This window comes from Symphalangus syndactylus, chromosome 2 (assembly GCF_028878055.3).
Source record: "Symphalangus syndactylus isolate Jambi chromosome 2, NHGRI_mSymSyn1-v2.1_pri, whole genome shotgun sequence".
NCBI lineage: Eukaryota > Metazoa > Chordata > Mammalia > Primates > Hylobatidae > Symphalangus > Symphalangus syndactylus.
This window is the reverse complement of record NC_072424.2, coordinates 68038242-68051869: the sequence shown is the minus strand read 5'-3', so window position 1 is coordinate 68051869 and position 13628 is coordinate 68038242. Positions and strand designations below refer to the sequence as shown.

General features: G+C 41.9%; 1 protein-coding gene across 2 annotated transcripts in view; it reads left to right on the top strand.

Moving 5' to 3' along the window:
• Positions 1–13628, top strand: part of BACH2 (BTB domain and CNC homolog 2) — a 373691-nt gene that overhangs the window by 70244 nt on the left and 289819 nt on the right. The window contains exon 1 of one of the 2 annotated variants that reach the window (XM_055258932.2): positions 2348–2405. The exons of the other annotated variant lie outside the window; for it this stretch is intronic. The gene's annotated coding sequence lies outside the window, so the exon portion shown is untranslated. Of the gene's footprint in view, positions 1–2347; positions 2406–13628 lie in introns of those variants that run through there. 2 annotated transcript variants of the gene reach the window in all.

The window sequence follows — 13628 nt, the reverse complement described above, 5'->3', positions numbered from 1 at the left end:
CTCCTCTTGAGGCAAGTCATGTAGTGCTTCCACTCAACCAAACAGCCAACATGAATGTTTTGAAATGTAGGCTGTGTGCTCCTGAAGAAAATCCTTCATAGCTCCACATTTTTCTCTTGGAACCAGAGCCTTGCTGTGATCATAAAGCTATTCATGCTGTGGCCACCACCGTCCTCCTGGCTCTCACCTCCAGATGCCTGGTTTCACCCCTTTTTCTGTAGAACATCCTAGACCCACTCCTATTTTAGGGCCTTTTCTCTAGGGCAGTAGTTCTCAAACTTTAGGGCACATCAGAATCACCTGGAGAGTTTGCAAAAACAGACCGCTGGGTGCCTCTTTAGCATTTCTGAGCTAGTGACAAGTTTCAGGGTAATGCTGGTAGCCTTAGGACCCCACTTGGAGAACCACTGCTTGAACTGATGGCCTCTTGGTTTACCTCTCCCCTCCTTCAGATCTCTGATCCTCTTTTACTTTCTCTCAATAAGGCGTACCCTGACTATCCTATGTAAAATTGCAGCCTTCCTCCTCCACCACAGTTCTAATTCCTGACTCCAATTTTTGTTTATTTAAGTTCTGGGATACACGTGCAGGATGTGCAGGTTTGTTACATAGGTAAATGTGTGGCATGGTGGTTTGCTGCACCTATCAACCTATCACCTAGGTATTAAGCCCCAAATGCATTAGCTATTTATCCTGATGCTCTCCCTCCCCGCCCCCCTCTAACAGGCCCCAGTATGTGTTGTTCCCCTCCCTGTGTCCATGCGTTGTCATTGTTCAGCTCCCACTTATAAGTGTGAACATGTGGTGTTTGCCTGACTCCCAATTTTTTTCAGTGCACCTGTCACCTATTACCTTACAACAAGTTTCTTATTTGTGATTATTGTCTGTCTCTCCCCACTAAACTCTAAATTTCACAAAGATAGGGAATTTTGTCTGTATTTTTTTTAAAAAACAGGATATCACTGCCATTGCCCAGGCTGGAGTGCAGTGGCATGATCACAACTCACTGCAGCCTCGAACTCCCGGGCCTGGGCTTGGGTGATTCTACCCCGTCAGCCTCCCGAGTAGCTGGGACTACAGGCATGCACCACCATGCCTGGCTAATTTTTTGTATTTTTAGTAGAGACTGGGTTTTGCCATGTTGCCCAAGCTGATCTTGAACTCCTGGGCTCAAGTGACCCACCCGCCTCGGCCTCCGAAAGTGCTGGGATTACAGATGTGAGCCAGCATGCCCAACCTTTTTTTTTGTTTGTTTGTTTTTTGGTTTGTTGTTGTTGTTGTTGTTGTTGTTTTTACAATGTATTTCAAGCCTCTAGAACAGTGCCTGGTGGCAGGTGCTCAATAAATTGTTGAATGAATTAATGGATGAACAACACTGAGAAATGAATAATGTATTTCAAATTTTGGTCCCAGCCTTTTAAATTCTAACTCACCAGAGAATCTTAAAACACTTTCTGCAGTTTTGTTTCTCAGCTTCACTGCTCTTAGGATAATGAGGAATGGTTTCTGCCCTAGGCTGAAGTTTGGGAATGACTTGATGATCCTTAAAATAGCAGGTGCACCAAATTGTTGTTCTTCCATTTACATTTTAACCTCAAAGTCCCTAAGCCAGTGATTTTCAGACTCTGGTCTGCAGAAGTTCCCTGGAGATACTTCAGAGGCTCTGCAAACATTTAATTTGCATTTCATTTTAATATATTTTAAACTATGTTTTATAACTATAATAAAATGCACACAAATGTGTTACATACCAAATTTTAACACATTAAGACCACCAGCACATTGAATTGGACTGCCAAGTCAACCTTGAAATAGTGTTTTCCACTATTTTGGCTTATATATTTGAACTTCTTATAAATAAATGAATCATTGATTAGAAAGTTCCATCCCAGTATTTTTCATATTCCAGCCTGATCATAAATTGAACAGGCAAATTCCTCTTGTCACACATATTCAGCACACTTGATGACTTGCCAGGCAGCATTTCAGAGCCTCTGTGGAATGGAGGCTTCTATGTGGATTAATGGCTAGTTGTACAATAAGTGAACACACAGATCACTTAGTGACGTATATTCTGTTAGAGGATCATGTCTACCCACTCTACATTTTGGATACTCTGACTTTTACCTTAAATAGTTGTCAAATTATCATTAGTGATTAAAATTTGAAATAAAAAAATCTTGACTACTGCATTTTCTCCAAGCTTTTAGATTAGTTTGAGGCATATTATGAGATTATCAAATGAAATACTAAAGAACTGTTATAATTTCCAATACAACTGTGCCTTACAATTCAAATCTGCTCATTTCCAGAATTCAGGTGCCGAAATTTCCCATTGTGAATTCCAGTGCGAAGGAATTTGAACTTCTTATATTCATATCAGCTTCGTTTCTCAGTTTCAGATCGTAAGTAGTAAGAGTAGCAAATAGCAAGAGATCTGTCTGAAAATTTGAGTTTTGAGAGCAGAGATTCAGATAGTGAGTGTTATCTGTATTTAGGAGTATCAGGATTTTCTTAATACAGTGCAGCCAAATACAGAAGTAAATCATATTCTGGATCACTTTTAAAAATCAATTGAGGCTGAGCCTGGTGGCTCATACCTGTAATCCCAGCATTTAGCCCGAGGCAGGTGGATTGCTTGAGTCCAGGTGTTCAAGACCATCCTGGGCAACATGGCAAAACCCCATCTCTACTAAAAAAAAATACAAAAAATTAGCTGGGTGTAGTGGTGTGTGCCTGTAGTCCCAGCTACTTGGGAGGCTGAGGTGAGAGAATCACCTGAGCCCAGGAGGTCAAGGCTGCAGTGAGCTGACATCACGCCACTGCACTCCAGCCTGGGTAACTGCAGTGAGACCCTGTCTCAAAAAAGTCAACTGATACAAGCCTTACTATCTGGAAGCCCCACTCCATCTCACAAGTGCCATTGAATACATTATATGAAACAGTTCTAAGTTATACTTTATGGAACATTTTGTAGGCCTCTTCACAGATCTGTTTATTAATGTACTTAATGCTCTGTTGTAATTTGTTTTGTCTCCTACACTGTATTTGAGCTCTTTGAAAGTAAGAATTGCATCGTAGCTTTGCTTCCCCAGTGCCCAGCATTGCCTAACATGTGGTGGGTACTCAGCACATGTTTATTAAGTGTTGGAAGTAAATGCTCAGTGCCATCAGGTGAAAATAGCACCCAGGCAAAAGTTTTCTCAGCAAGGCAATTTACTTCTATAGAAGGGTGTGTCTCATGGATGGAGCAATCGTGAGAGCACACTGGACAAGGAAGGGGAAATGGGTCTTATCCTTAATGCAGCTAGTCCCTACTGCTGTGTCTTTCCCCTGTTGGCTAGGGTTGGACTGCACAGTCTAAGCTAATTCTGATTGGCTATTTTAAAGAGAGCAGGGGTGCGCGCCGGAGTGGCAGGTCGAGTAGTTTCGGCAGGAAGGACTGTTACAGAGCAGGTGACAAAGGATGACTAAGGACAGTGCAGGTGACTAAGGATGACTAAGAACAGAGCAGATGATAGAGGCTAGGAGGGGGTTGTTTACTGAAACTAGGGGCAAGGAGACATAAAGAACGAGGAAGTTTTAAACTTTAAAATGGAGAACAAAGAACAGGGGAGCTGAACATACTGAACATACCATATTGGTTCTTTGAAGAGGAATTTACTGTATCCTACATAAATGACATTGCATTCTATTGCAGAAGGAAGCAAGCTTGAAAGGAACAATGAAACTTAATATTAAATACACAATCAGTGACCTTTCATTCTAAGCACAAATTTCAGCTTGAAAAAAAATTTAATGGTTCTGTGAGTCCTTCACTTGATCCCTCACATACAGTCTTCTAAAGTTTTCTGAATTCCTTTTACCAGTATCTTCTGACTCTGACTCTTCCATGGCATCCTACTTGCCACTTCCCTCTTCTGAGCCTTGTTCTTCTCTGTGTCCCTTGCATGGACTGCAGAAGCCACCTCAAAAGCCCTCTCCCAGACCCAATGTTTCTGCTTCGCCACGTTGTTGCCATTGTCTTATGAAATAAAACCAAGCATATCCTTCAGTCTGCACTGCCTGCAGAATAAGGGCTAAACCTGTGCTTTCCAATGTAATAGTCACTAGCCACAGGTGGCTATTGAGCTCTTAAAATGTGCCTTGTCCAAATTGAGATGTGCCATAAGTGTAAAATCCACACCCTGTTTCAAAGACTTAGTATGAACAAAATGTAAAATAGCACATTAATACTTTTTAGATTGATAGCATGTTAAAATAATACTTTTTTCAATAATATGAAGTCAATTTCTCCTTTTTCTTTTTACTTGTTGAATGTGGTTATTAAAAAGTTTTGAATTACAGGTTTAGTTCCCCTTGTGTTTCTGTTGGCCAGCGCTGGTCTAAGCTCTATCATGACATTTCGAGTTTCTCATAACCTGGACTCAGTTACCTCTTTGGCCGTATCTCCCAGCCCTTCCTGTCCCTCGCAGAATTTCTCATAACCCCGAGACTCACCAACGCTGTTTATACTTACGGGTTTTAATTTTTTCACATTCAGTTTCTTCTTTCTGAAATGTCCCTCCTTTTCTGGGTGTCAAAAATACTGCTTACACTTTTAGGACCTGACTTAATTGTCCCTTGCTGGTGACGTCATGCCCTATTTCGTCAAGCAGAATTAGCCACTCCTTCCCATATAGTGTCTCTCAGCACCTCCATTCTTGGCACTTGTCTTGCTGTTCTGCCATTAGGTGTCTTCTTAAGTAGACTCCTCAAGGGAAAGGCTGCAACTTATTTCTCTGATGACCTCAGGGCAGTACCTCGTGTGTAGTAAGCACTTAATGGATGTTTATTACATTAACTTATGAACTAATTTTCATCCTGCTACACACACTGCTATTTTTATATACATCAGACCTTGATCGTCTTAACCATTGGCCATGGAAAAACTTAGATGCTGAGGTGTATAGGACTGGACCTTTCAGCCTTAACCTCAATTTCAGGTTTTTTGCTCAATAAAATGGCCTCCTTTTTCTCACTGGGTGGCTTATGATTAAAGAATTATAACTTTGAACTTACAAAATCCATGAATATTGTACAGAATAAAAGTATAAAAGGACAGTATAAATTACTGCTTTTTACCTATCTCACTTATAGGGATTTCATATAAGATTTGTTTGATTGAAGATTTCACTTCAAAACAAGTTTGGAAAGCTACTGTTCTATTCCTAAATTTCATTTACATTTCTATACCAAAGGTTTCATTTTGGTTTTGATGAGATGGTTTCAAATATCATGTTAGTTCACATAAGGCAACACTTCTCAACTTTAGTTGCACAAAATTGGGAAGCTTTTCAAAAATACCTCCCCACTCAGGGATCCTTGTATAATTGAGCTGGAGGAAAGGGGCCCAGGCACCAGTATTTATGAAAAGCACAAATACCTGTAATAAAATGATTCTGCAGTGCTTAGAAAACCGGGTAGTGAACTATGAAAATACTGAAGTTGTAAATTGCTGATTTTTCTTTCTTTTTATTAACTGTACTGTCATTGTTTTTCTTGGGAGTCAAGCTAATGCAATTTAAAGTTTGTATTATGGTTTTGAGACCTCAAACAGCATTTAATAGATGCTGTCGTCTGTGGACAATTTTCCTAAGGCTTCTGAAATTAAAAATTCCTTTTTCTGTCACTCTCTAAAAACCTACATGCAGCAGAATTTTAATGTCCCTTATTGATAGAAATAGCTAACACAACACCTATTTCAGATCATGGAAATGAGGACTGACAAAGGCAGTGGGTTTAAGAAGTTTACACAGGTAGTGGCCTTCCTGGCACCCTTGTTAGCCTGAATAAACAGTCATCCCCTGACAAATACTCTGTAGCTCTGCCACATTGATAAAATCTGACATTCTGGTTAGTCACTTTTTAATGATATTCTTTCTTTTGTTCTTGATATGTTAGAAACCAGCCCTTATTTTTTCAGTGTGTGGGAAAGAATTAACTTTAATTTCCTAATTCGGTAAAATGGGCTGCTAATGCAGACCTTATCCTTAGGGGGACAGGAAGAAAAATGACCTAATTTCTATATATCAAATACATCTTCCTTCATACATTTAAAAATGTGTAGAGTTATAAAGTACCTTAAATCCTGTAACAGAGAAACTCTGGGGTAAATACTTCGGAAACATTGTGAACAAAAAAATTCTATAAATTCTGATAGCAGGTTTCATTTCATTGCTGTGTACTATTAAAAAGTGCAGATGTAAATAAGCGTAAGTTTTGCAGGTTGTCAATTTGTTACAAGCGGCTGCATGTTCTTATTCTTCTAAAGTGTCATTTCTTTCAATGTGGGCTGTTTAGGGAGAAAAAAAAAAAAAAACTCAGAAAAATACACACTTGGGATCAAATCCTTAGTGCAGAAAAAAGAATCAAAACCTGTAGTTAAGTTGGTTATTTGCAGTGGTGGTATGTCATCCTGTGTGAGACTGACGTCAGGCAGATTGAATGCAGAGGCAAACTTCGGGAGCGTGTGTGTGTGTGTGTGTGTGTGTGTGTGTGTGTGTGTGTGTGTGTGTTTTAAAGCCACACTCCCAGAATATGAAGTGAGTATGAAGGGCATCACAGCAACCCCTGGATCTCTCAAGAATGTACCTATTTTTAACATGCTGGATCAAGTGTCAGCACTCAGTAGGAGATGAGGAAGGGGTAGAGCCTGACTTGTACAGATTCCGTGGATGGTAAATGGCCCTCTGGCGTGTTTACAATACAGCTGTGCATTCTTAATGGCTCTGCCGCTGCCATGTCAGGTAAAGTTTTCTTTGCATGTGATGAATGGCAGAGAATTCTTTAGCAGAGGGAACCAAAGGAGCTGGGAGGAGGAAAGGGGAAGAGAAGAGCGGAAAAGAGAGAGAAAAAGAAACACACAGCTCCAGAGGGACATAGCCTGTGCTTTGCAGTTGCTTGTGTGGATAGAAACCAGATGGTAAGCTGGAACACCCGCTTGGCTATCTGAGGAGCCAAACATATGGTTAATGGTCGGGAGAAATAGCTTTCAGAGCCAGGGCTTTGCTGACTGCCTCATATTACAGATTGTTACAGTGTGTCATTACATTGCCAACCTAAGTGCTTAATACCCACTGCAGGCACTGGGCATACACTTACAAGAAGGACTTTTAGCTCTTTGCTGGCTCTAAACAGAGAAGTGACGTCATAGAGAGGCTGAAAATGTCTGGTGTTGGAGGTGGGGAGAAGGATAATTTAGTAGTGGAAACAACTAATTTTTTTCTTTTTTTGCAAGCCTTCACTCCACTGAAGTCTACTGTTTTCTCAGAACCTTTTAATACTAGACTGGTTCTCTCTCTCTCAATCTCTCTCGCGTGTGCTCTCACTCTCTGTGTGACATACACACACACACACACACACACACACACACACACACGGAAAGGAAACCGAAATTCACAGCCCAGGCCATGTCCCCCAACTCCAGTGGATTTGACAGGCCTCGTTCACCTGGAAGCCACATCACTGCACTCAGAGGCCCTGCATTTGAAGTTTCTGTTTGGGGAGCTTTGGGCAACAGCAGGCCTGTGTTATCTAAGGAACTGCTGAGCCCATTCATCTGCTTTTCACGGCCCGCTTCCTTTTATTTTTAGCCAAATCCGTCAGGCCTGACAGGCGGGTAATTCGAGCCAGAGAAAGGGCAGAGCTCCAGGTCCTTTCCACAAAGCAATTCTTCTCCTCCCTCCTGGGAGGGCTCCAGACTTGGCCTGCTTCAGGCAGATGGATTTGTTGAGTCATGTGAGATCATTTACACAAAAACACAGTGAGGCAGTGGAAATTAAAAAAAAAAAAAAATGAAAAGAAAAGAAAAAGAGGAGGGTGGGGGAAGAGGAAAGAGGGGAAGCCAGGGGAATGTGCGCTGCCCTGCTGCTGAGGAGCGTAGGAATTTTGCAGTGAGGCAGCTAGACTGAGGAATGCCTAGAGTCATTTGTGTATAAGGTAATGTCTAGTTTACAGAGTGGGGCGGGCCAGGCGAGGACGGCGCCTCCAGCAGCTTGCCTCTGTTTAAAAGAAGAAGGAGGTGTTGGGAAACTTTTAAAAAAAAATTTTAGAGCAACACCCACCAAACAAAGACCACACTGTTGACAGCGTTGGGTTCCAGTAGCGGTAAACTACCAAGGGGCTGGTTTACAGAAAATGAGTTTGCTCTGTGATGTCATACAAGTTTGCTTTGTCCTGACGCCAACATGACACTGAGGCAGCAGGGGAGGGAGAACAGGAAAATTGGAACCGTGCTCTTGGTTAATGGTTTCCAGAGATTATTTAGCAGGACTTGAACAGAGGGAGGAAAATATTGTGGAGGATTGCTGCGAGGTATACCATAATTGCGGTAGGTAAAACAAAGTCATTACTATGGTTTTCTTGCTCAAGAAGGATTGAGCAATGACTTCAAAATGCCAAGTAAGGTATTATTTTTCCCTATCACAGTATTTATTTTCCTTTAGCTTCTGGGGCATTATAAAAAAGACCAATTCTTACATCATGGCAAACAGTGTTAATGTTAGTGAATCAATTTTGTTTACCGTTTATACCACAAGCCTTTAAAACATTCCATTAAAAAATTGTCTCCTGCTCATTCATGAAATTCTTTTTTTCCTTCAAATTTGCTTACATGCATTAGCTTTGTTTGGATGGGGACTTTTTCCCTTTTTGGCTGGAGTAAAAGAATGCATAAAAGAATAGTGAGTAGGTTATCTAAATGTACATTGTTACAACAAATATAATGAAAATATGCCACGTGGATGAGAGGGAATATTTGAAAACAGAAAAACAGAAATGGGGAGCATTTCAAAATAGTCACCCTGATTATTTTCATTATGATGCATTTCTGGAATTCTGCATTTATTTAGAATCCTATTGTGCAGCTATTTCTTGTAGCCACCCTAGATAGAATGTAGGTCAACATCAAAATGGTTCCTCATATTTTGTTGGTATTTTAAAAGTTGAAACATTTTGCAATTTTTTCCAGAGCTAGATATTCTTAGGTTATTTAGACAGTTTCAGTGACCATAGAGCTTCACATGTAAACTCCTTCTGTTAATAGCTACCACTGAATTTTGATAGTAGACACTCAGATCACACCTTGACCTGGAGTAAACAAGGCACTGATGATATTGATGATAACATAGTCCAGCATCGAAGCTGTTCCACTTCTTCTCAGGCAACTCCAATGATCTTACTCTGTGTAAGGTACAGCTTTTACTTTGCTCAAGGAGAGAACTGGTAAATTTTCATGGTTGTTAATTGTTTACATTTTGGGGACCCCAAGTTGCATGATACCACATTATTATAATGTGATTATGAGTTGGCATGATTTTAAGTCTACCCATATCCTTGAATGTTCCCTCCCAGTCAGGGTTTCCCAATCTCAGCATTATTGACGTTTTGGACCAGTAATTCTTTATTATGGGGTGTGTCCTGTACATGGTAGGATCTTCAGTAGCATCATTGGTCTCACCCACTAGATGCCAGTAGCACCCTCCCCCGGGTCATGACAACCAAAAATGTCTACAGCATTGCCAGATGTCCCCTGGGAGACAAAACCACTCTGGTTCAGAACTTCTGCTCCACATTCTTACTCTGGTTTAGAAGCTCACTCTTTACGTCATGAGCTGGCTGCTCAGTTACTTCTAAGATTGAATTAAAGGATATGAAGTAATGTTTTAAGTTGGAATTCCAAGTTAAGTAAAGTTTTTGAAGGTGCAGGCAAGAGTACTTTTGAGTATGGTTATGCAGAACAACCTCTCTCTTGGAATTCCGACCTTAGCGGGTGGAACCCCTCAAGACTCCCTTATAGTGAGTTTCCCAGTGCTGTTTAAGAGGAAATGACCCCACCGTCTGAGCCGAGGGAAGTCGACATTAGCAGAAAGGGAACTTCCCCCCAGTCACCTGAGCAGACAGCCTAGGCCCTAGGCTCACTGCCTGTGTATCCAGCCCCAGAAAGAGGGCAAGGCAGCAGCCACAGTTCTTTCTTGGGAGCACAGCCGACCTCCTCCCCATTCCAGCGACTGTGGTCTCAGAAGCTGAAACTCTCGTTAATAAGGAATGTGGAGCTTTCCACAGCTAAGGCAAGCATAAATTTCCTCTGTTTGTTTTGTGAGGACTAGTGTCAACTGCTGTAATGAGATCAGAGAGGACCCCAGGGTCAGCTGCTGGAACTGCTTTCTGTGGCTGTTCTCTTGGCTGCTTGCTGTTGGAGAATGCAGTGACTCCCTGCAGACCTCCCTGATGTGTTAAGGTGGTTGTGCCCTTGTTGCATTTCTTGCTGTCTTTGCTTCTCTCATTCTACTAAAACATCAGTGTGCAGTCATCCAGTTCTAAATCATGGAAAAGTTAATGGAAGGCAGATTCCTTTCCACAGAACTGAGGGCAGACTTAGTTGGGTGTGGAAAATGCAGCCTTGGGAAGAAAGGTGACCTGTTTCCTTGGAGTAATTGCCTGGACCTGCTGCTTCTGGCTAAGGGTAGGTTTCTCAAGGCCTGGGCTACCCATAAGCACTTTCTCCCCCCAGTGGCACTCTGTAATGAGGATGAGTTAGTGAAAGAGTCACAGCAATTAGCTTAGGCTACAAAGAACATAATTCTAGTTGTAGCCTAAATGACAGCTACAAATGGCTACATATGGGACCTAAATATGGCAGAATTGCATTTAGGGAACCCAATTCTGGCAGAATGGTATACTGAGCCCATGCAGCCTGGCCTACTTCTGACCACCCACCCCAAAAAGTCCTAAGGTATTATATTGGTTAAATATTTTCAAGTACATATGAGCTTTAAAGCAGGACAGGGAAATTCTTAGGTGCCAGAAGACATTGATGCCACTGGCCTTAGAGTGTTTCAGACCCAGCTATAGGCTCTAGGCTCTAGGGGCTATAGTGTCTATACTCACACAGGAATTGCTTGTGAAAGGGGGGCAAGAAGATTTTCCCCAGTCTGTCTGGGGCTTTAAGTCTGTGTGTTGGGGCACAGACCAGGGGGATGGAAACCCAGGATTACACTGTTTGAATAGCTCTGGGGTTCATAGTTACACTACTACCTGCATGGTATAACTTCAGCTGTTTTGGTAGAAACTGGTTTGAGAGCATTGAAAGCCCTCAGGCCATAGTGGAGGCAAACACTAGATCCCTGTGGAGAGGCTTAACAACCCAGGACATGGTACTCCCTCAAAAAGAATAAGCCACACTAAGGAGATGCTGATAATAAGTACAGAATATGGCCAGATGCAGTGGCTCATGCCTATAATCCCAGCAATTTGGGAGGCCAACACAGGAGGATCACTTGAGCCCAGGAGTTTGAAACCAGCCTATGCAACATAGCAAAACCCTGTCTCTACAAAAAATTCACTGGGCATGGGTGGCGCACACCTGTAGTCCCAGCTACTTGGGAAGCTGAGGTGGGAGAATCACTTGAGCCTGGGAGGTTGAGGCTGCAGTGAGCCAAGATGGCACCACTGCACTCCAGCCTGGGCGACAGAGTGAGACCCTGTCTCAGGGAAAAAAAAAAAAAAAAAAAAAAGACAGAATCTAAGCCCCAGAAAAGCAGAGGTTAACAGTGAACCTCTGAGATTGCTTTCCAGCAGAGCCCATCAGGCCAAATAGAGTTTTCTTCCTGCAGATTAATGAAAGTTTCTTCTCAAGAGGAACAAGGCGTATAACCCATTCTGGCTTGCTAAGCAGTTTCAGTTGTAAGCACTAGCCCCAATTAAGGTGACAATCCTACTTATAGCTTGTCCCCAAGATGATCTTGAGAATATTTTAGTTCCTTAATTAGAAACTTTTTATTGGAGAGAGAGCTGGTCCCCTTTAACGCTTCTTTAACAGTGCTCCCGTTGCAGTGGGTCACTCTGAAGTAACCCACCAGGCTGTCTGTTATTTCACTTTCTCACCAAATCATAGGAAATGTTTGCCTGAATTGTACAGCAAACCTCCCCCCCACCACCCCGCCAAGGGAGAGGGAAGTTGAAATTATTTGGAGGGCTCTGGGATTCTTTCAGCATAAAATCAAAGAAACCCAGGTAAATAAGACATGGTTAGTAAACATCTGTTCTAGATGAATATAATTCAGCCTTCTCAATCCAAAGTGAACAAATGGATCAAGAGTTGCCTGGAATAGCCACTGTGTACTCCCCATGCAGTGATGTGCATTATTGGCAAACACGAGAATGCTAAACTTAATGCATGATTCCTTAATTTATTAATAGGACAATGAAATCTCTTGTGTTTAGTTTTTTTTCTTCTAAAGTGCACAAAAAGCTGTCGCCAGTAGTACCCAAATAGTGCCTTGCTGACCTAAAAGTATGCCATGCTTCTTAAGAAAAAACTCTTCAGTATTTATTCTTAATTTGGACTTCTATAAAGTTTAATTTCAAAATATTCTGACCAAGTGAGAAGTAGACATGAATATTGACATTAAAGCATCAGAAGAGGAGAGAATGAAAAGAAATAGGTTCAACTGGTGCCGGACTTACGGGAGATCTTCCCAAACATTATAATTAAATTTGGCATATATTGAGTGCCTACTGTATGTAAGGCAGCGGGATAGGTGCTGGGTATTTGGACACTAGTACAAAATAGAAAAGATCTCTTCCATGAAATGCTCAAAACAATCCTCAAAAGAATCTCCAGAGGTATAAAGAATTTCCCCCAGTTTTAAGGATAAAGGAACAGAGACTGAGAGAGAGCCAGTAACTTGCCAGAAATTACATTCCAAGAGGTGGAGTTGATATTCAGACTGACTTGGCCCCATCTCTCTTTGCCTTCTCTTCTCCCTGGCTTTCTGTGGGCAGTGAAGCCCTAGCAGTACAACCCAGAGGGGCCAAGAGGCAGGTAGAGAGTTTTCTCTCCCGGAGGTTTACAGGAACAAAGAATCCCCTGACTGACATGGAAGGTGTGCAGTAGAAGAGGCAAACTAGCCAACCAGACCCAACTCCTACAAAATTTCCAAAGTATTAGCATGAGTTTCCAACATTAAAACAGCAAATTATTTTACACAGTCTTTCAACTCTGTTTCTTGAGTATCAGAAGCTCTTGGCACATGGGGCTTGTTCCTGCTTTGCTGGGGCTAGAGCTGAGTAGCAGACTCCCCAGATGCCCCATTCCTCACTGTCTTCCCAGACCTGACCTTTCACTCATCTCATTCTTTCTTGACCCCTGCAGTCATCTGAATTTGTGACCCCTGGTTTAAATAGTCACTTAGGCAAGGAAAGTGGGCTGGGCCAAGTAACCTCTTGGGGCTCCTCTGTGTTTTGCCTTTAAATTGAGATAGTCCTAAATCACTGGAGACTGCAATTTACATTTTACAGTGATAGCCCTGAATCTAAATATTAGATATCCTGACTTATCATTTGACCAAGTGCAAGAACCCCCTAGCCTGTGTGCCAGAAGTGGGTGTATGAAAGTGACGGACACTCTACCACTTGTCACTCTTGGCCCTTTCCTGGCCTCTGTTTCTCCCCTTCTGGCTCTCAGACCATTTGTGTGTGTGTGTTACCAATAATGTGTCTCTCTTTTATAATTTGTAATCCTCTTGTTTCCTTCTCTTTATCACCATTTCCTATTGAACCATAACTCATATATTAGTTAAAATTTC